The sequence below is a fragment of the Bos indicus genome, chromosome 3, assembly GCF_029378745.1.
Source record: "Bos indicus isolate NIAB-ARS_2022 breed Sahiwal x Tharparkar chromosome 3, NIAB-ARS_B.indTharparkar_mat_pri_1.0, whole genome shotgun sequence".
Lineage (NCBI taxonomy): Eukaryota > Metazoa > Chordata > Mammalia > Artiodactyla > Bovidae > Bos > Bos indicus.
Genome location: NC_091762.1, coordinates 62,035,202 through 62,050,305, shown reverse-complemented (window position 1 = coordinate 62,050,305; position 15,104 = coordinate 62,035,202).

Below are 15,104 nucleotides of genomic sequence, written 5' to 3'. Positions count from 1 at the left end.
TGTCAAATTTCCATCCACAATTCAAGTTTTAAAAAAATATTTTTGAGTTTGCTGAAATAAACATTTTAAACTCTAAGCCTCCAGCCTCCTGAATAGTAGAAAATTTAGCTTCATTCAGCCATGGGAATTGTCTCCACTTCTTAATTGTGCCATGATGCAAAGATTCCAGGATGCCCCCAACACCAGAAATGAAGTAGGAAAGATTATTTATTGTCCATCATTCTGTCTACTTTTGTTACCACTAAAGCACCCATTGTCCATTCAACAGTGTCCTTTCATCTTTGCTGCTCTGCTGTGATATTTCTGACAGAGGGCTCTTTGTCAAGTCTAGGATCCTCAGACATAATTCACTTCCTGATGAACCTTATTTCAACTACTTAACATGTCTCCTATCTTGGGGAACCCATAGATCCCTCTTTATTCTTATCTAGTCTTGGATACTCCTTGAAAACAACAACAACAACAACAAAACCCAAACCAAGTAAATCCTCTTAATAACTTAAATAAAGACTTTTATTTGTAATGCTCCATATCTATTGGTAAAGCATAGATTGAACAAAAACCTTAGTCACAGAAAACTGACAAAACTGATCTCATGGATCACAGGCTTGTCTAACTCAGTGAAACTGTGAACGAAGCTATAAAGGGCCACCCAAGATGGACGGGTCACAGTGGAGAGTTCTGACAAAACATGGTCCACTGGAGAAGGGAATGACAAACCACCTCAGCATTCTTGCCTCAAGAACCCAATGAACAGTATGAAAAGGCAAAACAATATCACACTGAAAGATTAACTCCCCAGGACGATAGGTGCCCAATACGCTACTGCAAAAGAGTGGAGAAATAACTCCAGAAAGAATGACTGGATGGAACGAAAGTAAAAACTCCCAAAAAAAGGCAATGCCAAAGAATGCTCAAACTACCACACAATTGCACTCATCTCACATGCTAGTAAAGTAATGCTCAAAATTCTCCAAGCCATGTTTCAACAATGCATGAACCGACAACTTCCAGATGTTCAAGCTGGTTTTAGAAAAGGTAGAGGAACCAGAGATCAAATTGCCAACATCCACTGGATCATCAAAAAAGCAAGAAAGTTCCAGAAAAACACCTATTTCTGCTTTATTGACTATGCCAAAGCCTTTGACTGTGTGGATCACAATAAACTGTGGAAAATCCTGAAAGAGATGGGAATACCACATCAACTTATCTGGCTCTTGAGAAACCTATATGCAGGTCAGGAAGCAACAGTTAGAACTGGACATGGACCAACACATTGGTTGCAAACAGGAAAAGGAGTGTGTCAAGATTGTATATTGTCACCCTGCTTATTTAACTTATATGCAGAGTTCAGTTCAGTCGCTCAATCATGTCCGACTCCTTGCGACCCTATGAACTGCAGTGTGCTAGGCCTCCCTGTCCGTGATCAACTCTGGAGTCCACCCAAACCTATGTCCATTGAGTCAGTGATGCCATCCAACCATCTCATCCTCTGTCATCCTCTTCTCCTCCTGACCTCAATCTTTCCCAGCATCAGGGTCTTTTCCAATGAGTCAGCTCTTTGCATCAGGTGGCCAAAGTATTGGAGTTTCAGCTTCAACATCAGTCTTACCAATGAACACCCAGGACTGATCTCCTTTAGGATGGACTGGTTGGATCTCCTTGCAGTCCAAGGGACTCTCAAGAGTCTTCTCCAACACTACAGTTCAAAAGCATCAATTCTTCAGTGCTCAGCTTTCTTTATAGTCCAACTCTCACATCCATACATGACTACTGGAAAAACCATAGCCATGACCACAAAGAAGGACCTTTGTTGACAAAGTAATGTCTCTGCTTTTTAATATGCTGTCTAGGTTAGTCATAACTTTTCTTCCAAAGAGTAAGCCTCTTTTAATTTCATCGCTTCAATCACCATCTGCAGTAATTTTGGAGCCTAGAAAAATAAAGTCAGCTACTGTTTCCACTCTTTTCCCATCTATTTGCCATGAATTGATGGGCCCGGATGTCATGATCTTAGTTTTCTGAATGTTGAGCTTTAAGCCAACTTTTTCACTCTCCTCTTTCACTTTCATCAAGAGGCTTTTTAGTTCCTCTTCACTTTCTGCCATAAGGGTGGTGTCATCTGCATATCTGAGGTTATTGATATTTCTCCCTGCAATCTTGATTCCAGCTTGTGGTTCCTCCAGCCCAGCATTTCTCATGATGTACTCTGCATATAAGTTAAATAAGCAGGGTGACAACATGCAGAGTACATCTTGAGAAACGAGGGCTGGATGAAGCACAAGCTAGAAACAAGATTGCTGGAAGAAATATCAATAACCTCAGATATGCAGATGACATCACCCTTATTGCAGAAAGTGAAGAACTGAAGAGCCTCTTGATGAAAGTGAAAGAGGAGAGTGAAAAAGCTGGCTTACAGCTCAACATTCAGAAAAACTAAGATCATGGAATCTGATTTCATCACTTCATGGCAAATAGATGGGAAAACAGTGGAAACTGGCTATTTTGGGGGGCTTCAAAATCACTGCAGATGGTGACTGCAGCCATGAAATTAAAAGATGCTTGCTCCTTGGTAGAAAAGTTATGACCAATCTAGACAGCATATTAAAAAGCAGAGGCATTAATTTGCCAACAAAGTTCCATCTAGTCAAGGCTATATTTTTCCAGTAGTCATGTATGGAAGTGAGTGTTGGACTATAAGGAAAAGTGAGCAGCAAAGAACTGATGCTTTTGAACTGTGGTGTTGGAGAAGACCCTTGAGAGTCCCTTCGACTGCAAGGAGATCCAACCGGTCCATATTGAAGGAAATAAGTCCTGAACATTCATTGGAAGGACTGATGTTGAAGCTGAAACCTCAGTACTTTGGCCACCTGATGTGAAGAGCTGACTCATTGGAAAAGACCCCAATGCTGGGAAAGATTGAAGGTGAGAGGAGAAGGGGATGATAGAGGATGAGGTGGTTGGATGGCATCACCGATTCAATGGACATGAGTTTTAGCAAATTTCGGGAGTTGGTGATGGACAGAGAAGCCTGGCGCTCTGCAATCCATGACGTTGCAAAGGTTTGGACACGACTGAGTGACTGAACTGAACTGAACTGAACTGAAAGCAAAACCAACACCCCGTTGTGGATATGACTGGTGTTGAAAGTAAGCCTGATGCTGTAAACAACAGTATTTCATTGGAATCTGGAATGTTAGGTCCATTAAACAAGGTCAATTGGAAGTTGTCAAACAGGAGATGACAAGAGTGAACCTCAACATTTTAGGTATCAATGAACTAATAAGGATGGGAATGGGCAAATGTAATTCAGATGACCATTATATCTACTACTGTGGGCTAAAATCCCTTAGAAGAAATGGTGTGGCCCTCATAGTCCACAAAAGAGTCTAAAATGCACTACTTTGGTACAGTCTCAAAAACCACAGAGTGATCTCTGTTCGTTTCCAAGGCAAATCATTCAATACCACAGTAATCCAAGTCTATGTCCCAACCACTAATGCTGAAGAAGCTGACATTGAATAGTTCTATGAGGATCTATAAGACCTTCTAGAACTAACACCATAAAAAAAGGTGTCCTTTTCATCATAGGAGACTGGAATGCAAAAATAGGAATTCAAGAGATATCTGGAGTAACTGGCAAATTTGGCCTTGGAGTACGAAATGAAGCCAGGCAGAGTCTACAGAGTTTTCCCAAGAGAATGCTTCTTGGTGTCATAGCAAACACTTTCTTCCAACAAAATAAGAGACAACTCTACTCATGGACATCACCAGGTGGTCAATACTGCAATCAAATAGATTATATTCTTTTCAGCCAAAGATGGAGGAACTCTATACAATCAGCAAAAACAAGAATGGGAGCTGACTGTCACTCAGAATATGAAAACATTATTGCAAAATTCAGACTTAAATTGAAGAACGTTGGGAAAACCACTAGACCATTCAGGTATGACCTAAGCCAAATTCCTTATCATTATATAGTGAAAGTACAAATAGGTTCAAGGGATTAGATCTGATAGACAGAATGCCTGAAGAACTATGGACAGAGGTTCGTAACATTGTGCAGGAGGCTGTGATCAAAACCATCCCCAAGAAAAAGAAATGCAAAAAGGCAAAATGGCTGAGCAAAGAAGAGAAGGGAAAGGCAAAGGAGAAAAGGAAAGATATATCCATATGAATGGAGAGTTCCAAAGAATAACAAGGAAAGATATGAAAACCTTTAAAAGTGAACAATGCAAAGAAATAGAGGAAAACAATGGAGTGGGAAAGACAAGAGCTCTGTTAAAGAAAATTAGAGATTCCAAGGGAACATTTCATGCGAAGATGGGCATAATAAAGGGCAGAAATGGCATGGACCTAACAGAAGCAGAAAATATTAAGAAGAGGTGGCAAGAATACATAGAAGTACTATACAAAAAAAGATCTTAATGATTCTGATAACCACAATGGTGTGATCACTCACCTAGAGACAGACATCTTGGATTGCAAAGTCAAGTGGGCCTAAGGAAGCCTCACTATGAACAAACCATGTGTAGGTGATGGAATTCCAGCTGAGCTATATCAAATCCTAAAATATGATGCTGTGAAAGTGCTACACTCAATATACCAGCAAATTTGGAAAATTCAGTAGTGGCCACAGGATTGGAAAAGGTCAGTTTTCATTCCAGTCTCTAAGAAGGACAATGCCAAAGAATGTTCAAACAACTGCACAATTGCCATCATTTCACAGGCTAGCAAAGAAATGCTCAAAATTCTCCAAGCTAGGTGGCAGCATTATGTGAACTGAGAACTTCCAGATGTTCAAATTGGATTCAGAAAAGGCAGAGAAACCAGAGATCAAATTGCCAACATCTGCTGGATCATAGAAAAAGCAAGAGAATTCTGGGAGAATATCTTCTTCTGCATCATTGATTATGCTAAAGCCTTTGACTGTGTGGATTAAAAACAAACTGGAAAATTCTTAAAGAGATGAAAATGCCCTACCACCTTACCTGCCTCCTGAGAAACCTATATGCAAGTCAGGAAGCAACAGTTAGAACTGGACATGGAACAACAGATTGGTTCCAAATTGGGAAAAAAGCATGTCAAGGCTGTATATTATCACTCTGCTTATTTAAACTATATTCAGATTACATCATGAAAAATGCTTGGCTGGATGAAGCACAAGCTGGAACCAAGATGGCCAAGAGAAATATCAATAACCTCAGATATGCAAATGACACCATCCTTATGACAGAAAGCTAAGAGTGACTCAAGAGCCTCTCGATGAAGGTGGAACAGAAGCGTGAAAAAGCTGGTTTAAAAGTCAACATTCAAAAAACTAAGATCATGGCATCTGGTCATATCATTTCATGGCAAAAAGATGGGGAAACAATGGAAACAGTGACAGACTTCATTTCCTTGGTCTCCAAAATCACTGCAGATAGTGACTGCAGGCATGAAATTAAAAGATGCTTGCTCCTTGAAAGAAAAGGTACGACAAACCTAGACAGGATATTAAAAATCAGTGCCATTACTTTGCTGACAAAGGTCTGTCTAGACAAAGGTATGGTTTTTCCAGTAGTCATGTATGGAACTGAGAGTTGAACTATAAAGAAGGCTGAGCACTGAAGAATTGACACTTTTGAACTGTAGTGTTGGAGAAGACTCTTAAGAGTCCCTCAGACTGCAAGGAGATCAAATCATTCACTTCTAAAGGAAATCAGTCCTGCATATTCACTGGAAGGACTGATGCTGAAACTGAAGCTCCAATACTTTGGCCACCTTTTGTGAAGAGCCAACTCATTAGAAAAGCCCCTGATGCTGGGAAAGATTGAAGGTAGGAGGAGAAGTGGATGACAGTGGTTGAGATAGTTGGATAGCATCACTGACTCAATGGACATGAGTTTGAGCAAGGTCCATGTGTTGGTGATGGGTAGGGTATTTTGGCATGCTGCAGTCCGTGGGGTCACAGAGTCAGACACAAGTGAGCAATTGAACTGAAATGTATCTAGAATGTCTTTCAACATCATTTAAAAATAAAATTTATTATGTTAAGAATCCTGTCATTTGACCATGTACTCACCTACCTGCTGCTGCTGCTACTAAGCTGCTTCAGTCGTGTCCGACTCTGTGCTACCTCATAGATGGTAGCCCACCAGGCTCCCTGGTCCCTGAGATTCTCCAGGCAAGAACACTGGAGTGGGTTGCCATTTCCTTCTCCCTAACATCCCTTATTCTCTCTTTATAGTAAGAAATTCACAGGCATATTTTTTACATAGTGTGATAAAACACATCAGCGTCATCCAGAAGTGATTGCTGCATGCTTTTCTGTTATTGTTCGGGCCCCACTGAATTTCTTGCTTCACTTTCTACCACTTCCTATTATAAAAGGATTGGTGAAATCGTTATTTTTGCTAATAAACAACCAATTCTGAGCTTCTCATCTCCTTCCTCTTTCCTGCCAGAGCCCCAGTGGTACTAATGCATAATTGGTTGGCTTCATATCCTATACAGCAAATACGAGAGAGTCATGCTTGATGTAAGAAAAAATGTTAACTAGTTTATATAAGGAGATTCTTAAATAAGTTTCAGTATTTAGTGTGACTATTAAATGCTACTGGGACACATTGATGAATGATATTTGTTAAAACCATTTTTCAGAATAGAGTTTAATCTTTCCTAATTTGAAAAAAAAAGTTTACAATACAGAGTGAATTCTCTCTCAGAATATATGTCAATTCTACCACGGGGAGAGAGGTTTTCAAGTCACCAGAAAAAGGGAACTCAAATATGATTATACTTTTAAAATTAAGAAAAAGTAATATTTCATATTATTGTCTCTGTTATTTGAAAGAATTTTGAATTTGAGGTGACTAAATGTATTAATAATAAAATAATTTGTTTTATGTTTATGTAGGGGCTCAATGTTCACAAATTTCTTTCCTGAATTCTATCATTTGATCTCTGTAATACTTCTATGAGATAGGCAGAGAAGGTATTAAAGATATCAATTTTCAGTTGAGGAGATCCAGGCTTAGAGAAGCTCGATTGGAGAAAATTCACCAAAGTTACAGAAATTATATAAGTACTCAACCCAGAACCTCAAATCTGGCCTTTGATTCAAACTCATACTCTTTACATTTATAACCTGAAGCGAGGTTATAAATCTGGAGTGGCAAATAGCATCCACTTTGCATGCCAACCCTGATAAATTCGAAGGTATGCTTGAGATGATTCTCGAAGGGCATATAGAGGATAGCCAGATGAGATAGGGCATTTCAGGTGGATAAAATTACAAATGTAAAGGTCTGGTGATATAAGACTACATATGGCATTCAAACATCTCTATGGTTTTTTTTTTTTCTTTTTATTTAAACTAAAAATGTTTCTTTATTTTAAAATATTTGTTTTACCTTCTGACTCTGTAATGGAAAATCCTCTTCTGATTATGCCAGGCTCCTTTGATCTTCATCGTGGCTCACTACAGCTGGTTCTCTGCAGTCTTGTCAGGCCTCTGGATCATTTATTCAGAGTTACTGCCAGGTTAACCTGATGGCAGTTACCCAGCAATGCGTCTTTCTAGAAGTTTGTTCTGGATAATTAGAGAAAGGCTTCATCATGCCTAGTGACTGTCTATGAAATATTTTCTCATTTCATACCAAAATCATGAGCGGAATGAATAAACCTCCTTGGTAATGAGGTTCAAAATTTTGCTACTTAATTAAAAGATTTTGGAGACCTTCCCATATTTTCAATTAGTAATTTATGATAGTTGTATTTCTGATGAAAATTAACATAATGATAGCAATTATTGTCTTAGCCAACATTATTTCGCCCTTGCCATGTTTCATGAACTTTTAAAGAAATTTACATGAATGATTAACACTGCTTGTAATCCTTATAATAACATACTCATCTCCATTTTATAAATAAGGTAAATTAAGTTAGAAATATGAAACAATTTGATAAAGTCACAGAGCCATTAAGAGATGGAAAAAAGTGAAAGTGTGAAAATATTAGTTGCTCATTTGTGTCTTACTCTTTGTGATCCCATGAACTGTATGTAGCTCATCAGACTCTTCTGTCCACGGAATTCTCCAGGCAAGAACACTGGAGTTGTTAGCCATTCCCTTCTCTAGGGTATCTTCCCAACCCAGGGATGAAACCTGGGTCTCCTGCATTGGCAGGCAGATTCTTTACCATTTGAGCCACCAAGGAACAGGGATGCAAACCTTTGTCTTTCTGTTCCCATATATAAGTGCTCTTAACCATTATCTCTTATATCATAATTACTTAACTTTGAAGCTCTAATGAGGAAAGCAGAGAAGAAAAAGAGCCTGCATGTACACACAGCCATACCATCAACATTTTTCCATAGAGGATAAAAATCATCTTATAATGGTTAAAAAATAGAAAGTCTGCTTAATACATGTCATAGTTGTTAGCACATGTGACCAAGTGATTGCATCATCTTCAGTACATATCTACAATATTTTTTTCTGGTATCCTAACCTGTAACAATTCCATTGCATATTCTGACCTAAGAATTGTTTCAGAATCCAGCTCCCAAGTTAGTTCTTTAGGCCATATTTGCCAACAAAACATGCTGAAACTTTAGTGAGAATTTATATCAGAAAAAAAAAAATGTTCCCCTCTGCCCCCTTCCCCGGGCCCTGCAACCTGGCTTGATTTCTGCAATGGCTGAACTACAGAAGTTGGTATACTCAGACACCTTTTGGCTTTTTCTTAAGCTTGGCGTTATTTAACACCAAAAGCTATTGACCTGATTTCCTTTGAATTCCAGAATATTGCCTGAAAAAAAAAGATTACTAATATGGCTAAATTTCTGGTGAGGATTTAACTTTCTTCATCTAGTGAAGATCTGCTGCTACATGTGGGGTTATCTCAATTGACAGGGAATGTGTCCAAGAGATACAGTGATTGAGAATTACTCACACATCTACTTCTGCCAAGACAGAAAACAGGGTTTTCAATGAATGATTACCAGATGGTTATCTGAGACATTTGGCTATGTTCTAAGCTTGATAAGCAGAAAAATACTCAAGAAAATAGAGACTGTTTGCCATAAAGTTCCATATTTCGTGTCTTGAAATGAACATCCTGATTGCTTTGGAGTATAGATATGATATAAATGAAGTACTTAACAAAATATCTATCACAAAGCATGTGATCAAGATTTTACCCTGATACCTTCTGCTTATTCTTTGAATAAATCACTTAAATGATTAACTATTTACCTTTTAGGGAAGTTTGTGAGGTGTTTTCTCTATTAAGAAGTATGATTGTTTTGACTGGCCCATTGATATATCTGTAAGAATAAACTGCCTCATTGTTTTACTCTTCTCTTTAGGCCTTTGGAAAAGGCTAGGTCCTAAGTTCCATCAATTTTAACACTATCATACAACTTTAATAAACCATACTTCAGAGCCAAAATTGTTTCCTGAGAACAGGTTATTATAAGGTAGACGGATTCTCTATGCAGAGATGTTGGCTTTCTTTTGACCTGAGGATTCCTTTGTACCTTAATTAAAGAGTAGAGCAAGGCACACTAAGAAAGGCACTGACAAAGAAAAGGAAAATTCATTCCTTCAGGATTGCTAGTTCTTGGTCTAGGGCTTATCCAACAAGCCATTTTCTAAACATTTATTAAATCAAGCAAAACAGTGTTTTTCACATGTCTTAGTGCCTCTAGAATCAAATCAATTCAAAATAGGTGGCAAAGGGAAGTATGTAAATCACAATTTACATTGAGAAATTGATTCCTTTCCCCAAATGAAACCATGATCTGTCAGAGTGCAGAAACATCAAAGCAACTATGAACAATGAGAATAAAACAGGGATTTTGAGATGGAAATTGAATTTTTAATGCTTTGCTTATAGTGTATAGGATGTTAATATGGGTTAAAAACAATCTTCCCTTTTGGTTTTTTACCTCAGAATAAATTAATATATATTTTTAAAACTTTCATTGTACATTGGATTAACTGTATTCATTTACCATGTGACCTTTCAAAGGTCTTTTAGACTTTTAAGGGAAAAATCAAGAAGCTATAAATTAGTGCTTATTTATGTTTCTTTGATTTGGATATTTTTTTTGGAGTGCATATAATTCACAATATTGTGTTAATTTCCAATGTAGAGCAAAGAGGTTTATATATACATATATATATATATAAATAATCTATTCATTTAGGTATATTTTCCCAGATAGGCCATTGCAGAATATTGGGTAGTAACAGTGCCTAATTCTGTAGGCTGACAGACTTACTGGTCTTAGCCAGTCTCAATCTCTGCTCTGTAGCCTGTGTGGCCCCAAGACTCACATTTTCTTCAGACATCTACTTTTATACTCAAAACTATAAAGTGTAATTTATGCATAAGGCATATAGTCTAGATTTCAAATGAAAATTGGATATTTCTATCCAATAATCTTTGTTGTTCTTAGATTGTAGCTTAAATATGAGTGAGTGTTCAAGATATTTTTTCCCTATTTGCAGACATTTTTAGAATTGTAGTTTTCATAATTTAATAATTATAAAATATATCTTATGAAATCTCATGTGGTGGAAGATGATTCAAGTATTTCATGTTTTGAATGAATAGTAGTGTATCATTTGTCTCAGTATTTGAAAAAAGATGTTGCCATACTGCATTTTAGTGAAATATGATCTTCTGTGAGGTGTGACAGTAAGGGTAAAAGTTTTTACCCTTTGTTTTACCTATGTTTTAAAGTTCATTACAAATTTTGGCACATTTGTTGTCAATCCACATTGCAAATAAAAAATCTAGTCACTATTTGAGTGACTTTTAATCAAGAAAATGCACATAATATATATAAACTACATTTTAAAATTATATCTACATATAATTTTTAAGTTGGTTATATTTGGGTATGAGTATCTCCAAGCCAGGCTTCAGCAATATGTGAACCATGAACTTCCTGATGTTCAAGCTGGTTTTAGAAAAGGCACAGGAACCAGAGATCAAATTGCCAACATCCTCTGGATCATGGAAAAAGCAAGACAGTTCCAGAAAAACATCTATTTCTGCTTTATTGACTATGCCAAAGCCTTTGACTGTGTGGATCAAAATAAACTGTGGAAAATTCTGAAAGAGATGGGAATACCAGACCACCTGATCTGCCTCTTGAGAAATTTGTATGCAGGTCAGGAAGCAAAAGTTAGAACTGGACATGGAACAACAGACTGGTTCCAAATAGGAAAAGGAGTTCGTCAAGGCTGTATATTGTCACCCTGTTTATTTAACTTATATGCAGAGTACATCATGAGAAACGCTGGGCTGGAAGAAACACAAGCTGGAATCAAGATTGCCAGGAGAAATATCAATAACCTCAGATATGTAGATGACACCACCCTTATGGCAGAAAGTGAAGAGGAACTAAAAAGCCTCTTGATAAAGGTGAAAGTGGAGAATGAAAAAGTGGGCTTATAGCTCAACATTCAGAAAACTAAGATCATGGCATCCGGTCCCACCACTTCATGGAAAATAGATGGGGAAACAGTGGAAACAGTTTCAGACTATTTTTCTAGGCTCCAAAATCACTACAGATGGTGACTGCAGCCATGAAATTAAAAGATGCTTACTCCTTGGAAGGAAAGTTATGACCAACCTAGATAGCATATTCAAAAGCAGAGACATTACTTTGCCAATAAAGGTTCGTCTAGTCAAGGCTATGGTTTTTCCTGTGGTCATGTATGGATGTGAGAGTTGGACTGTGAAGAAGGCTGAGCACCGAAGAATTGATGCTTTTGAACTGGGGTGTTGGAGAAGACTCTTGAGAGTCCCTTGGACTGCAAGGAGATCCAACCAGTCCATCCTAAAGGAGATCAGCCCTGGGATTTCTTTGGAAGAAATGATGCTTTCTGAAACTCCAGTACTTTGGCCACCTCATGCGAAGAGTTGACTCATTGGAAAAGACTCTGATGCTGGGAGGGATTGGGGGCAGGAGGAGAAGGGGACGACCGAGGATGAGATGGCTGGATGGCATCACTGACTCGATGGACGTGAGTCTGAGTGAACTCCGGGAGGTGGTGATGGACAGGGAGGCCTGGCGTGCTGCGATTCATGGGGTCGCAAAGAGTCGGACATGACTGAGCGACTTATCTGATCAACTATACAGAAAAAGAAATTTTCAAGAGTAAGTTGGCATTTGAAAATACAGCACAGAAGAAGAATAATTTTTCTCATGATAATCCAGGTATATACGTGTTATCTTGTTTACTTTTAGTACTTTCATTGTAAATGCTTATATTCATCAATCATGTGTAATATTGCATGCTGTTTTTATGTCTTCTATTTTTCTCTCAAAAACACTCTTACCCACCTCTGTGCTCAGTGAGACTTAGGGTCTGGCCTATATCAAAGGGCTCCCTTGCCCACTGGCTTCCTGTTTGGTTAAGCAAATGAGGAGATTCAAGAAGAAATGTGAGCAAAGAAGCAGAGCGAAGTCTTCTACTTCCTGTCAGTGGCTTTGGTGAGGGCTGGCTGCATCCCTTGACCAACAGGTAGTGACTCCTGACAGACAGCCTTCTCCTATGGAGCTCCTTCTCCATTTTCATTGAAGAAGACTCTTCTCTGCTCCAGGACTACGTATGACACCACGTAGAAACAGTCTCATCCTCTAGAACATTAAAGCTATGTTTTTGCATGCAATTTTCTTGAAACCAAAGACTTTCATCAAACATTTATTGATTATCAGACAAAGGGCTTTGAAGGTTTAGAGATTCACAGTTCTTACTAACTTGCTTTAAAAGGAAGGTTGTCAGTACCCAGTTCTTAGATTCTTTACAGTATTTTTTTTTTTCCAAACACAGGTGTAATTGCATTATTATATCATTCCTCTGGCCACACCAAACAAAACTCACATTTGATGGTGACTCCCATTTTCAAAATAAAATTTAAATTCTTAAGTATGGTATGGAGATACTTAAGGAAAGGGATTCTACTTGATCCAGCTTTAGTTTTCATTTGAACATTATCATTACTAATGTCTCACCCCACTGAATGGTTCATCATTCTGTTCCATGCCCTAGGCCTCTCAGTTGCATGTTTTTCTTTTTGCTTACTTAATAACCTTTTCTCCTTTTTCCATCTGTAAGAGGAAAGGTGTTCCTGTCAAGATTTAGCAAGGTCTTCTTCCAACTCCAATGAATGATAGTCCATTGCTGGAGTTTTCCTTTTATCAGGGTTAAGGATATGCTTATAATCTTCCCATTTAGATTCTAATGTCTTCGGGTGAAAGGATCAAACATTTTCATACTTGTAGACTGATTGTATTTAGTGGAGGGACTCCTTTGCACATGTATTTTGAGCTCAGTAACTGTTTTGAAAGTGAAATGACTTACTAGTGTGGTAATTAAACTTGGTGTGACCTTTTCTTCCTATGGTAACGGTAAGTTAGCTCAGCAGAATGAGGGATAAATACAAAGTCAGGTAAGAGAAGGGAATGGCAACCCATTCCAGTATTCTTGCCTGGAAAATCCCATGGACAGAGGAACCTGGGAAGCTACAGTCCATGGGGTCGCAAGAGTTGGACATGACTTAGCAACTAAAGCACCAACATCAACAATTTATATGACTGGCATTTGGCAAGAGTTGCATTTCCCATTTTTCCTATTACTTCCTTCCTGCCTATCTGTCCCAAGCTCCTTTGAGCACATTTAGGTTGGGCTTGGTGATATTCATTTGCATCCAAGAAAGCCTGGTGGTCCTCTTTGGCCTTGAGCTGGATCAGTACTAGATTAAGAAGGGCAAGAGACTGGAGAAACTTGTGGAAAGCAATAGGCCTGAAGACAAGATCTGAATTTAGTGTTTGCAAATTTTAGGATTGAATTCCAGCTCTGTGACATACTGGCCATGGAACTTGGGAAGTTTTTTTGTTTGTTTTGTTTTATGGCTATCAATATTTTGAACCTCTTGCTATCAAATGAGAATACTTATCTTACAATGTTGCGTGGGGAAGATCCCTTGGAGGAGGGCATGGCGACTCACTCCAGTATTCTTGTTGGGAGAATTCCATGGACAGAAGAGCCTAGCATGTTACAGTCCTTAGGATTACACAGTCCTTAGGATCACCTCGGACATGACTGAAGTGACAGCACAAGTTTGCAAATTTTAACCTTATCAATCATTTAAATTAAAGCTGAGTGACTTTAGTTTCTGCCTCTGACAGAAGACTCTGGTTGCTATTTCCTCTCTTGCCAAGTAGAACTACTCTCAGAACCTGCAAAAGACAAGTTATACAGGGTTATCTTTTTTATTCTTTTGATTTTTTTCTTTCACTTTCAAAAGCTACAACTTCTATAAATTATTGATCTGCTTTTTAAAATAATTATATTTAAGGAAAAATATGAAAAAATTACTAGTATAGGATACAAATAGTCACAATTTGTAAAATAAAGGATTAACTTTGACCCAATTATTAAATTTTAAAAGAGCTCCTTTAGTAGGAGCTTTTTTTAAACATCTAAAAAGTTCTTTTTTTCAAAAATAAATCTCCAAAGCTACCCTATGGATTTATTGAAATATTTATGATAAAACGAAATCCAGAAGCTTTATGTTGGTGGCATCAGAAAGAGGTTGAGTGATAGACATGATCTGATTCTTAGGGTGAATTATTAAAAATATATTCTTCTTTACAGATCAAGAATTGAAAGATCAAGCAGCACAGTTCAAAAGTTGAAAGAAATTAGATAAAAGATGGGTTGTGCAGAAGAACCCAAGGAAGAGATGAAACAACCAGAGAGGTGGTCACTGAATTTTACTGTACCAAGTATGTATGAGAGAGAGCTGACATTTTTATGAAGGCTATTCCTATATGTCATGAATGGCAAATATTAAATTTATAATTGTTCTGTATAAATAAGCAAATAATTGCTTAATACACTACTTTTATAACAAATTAATATTCAATATGTTTTGGACCTTTATGAAAGGCTACCTATATTACTTCATTTAATCCAGATAAGATTACCAATGAGAAGACAGCATTATTGCCCCAATTTTATAAAAGAAAAAAAAGAGAAATATTTTGTAATTTGCTTAAAGTCACCATAAACACTTGGTTGTAACTACTGGATACT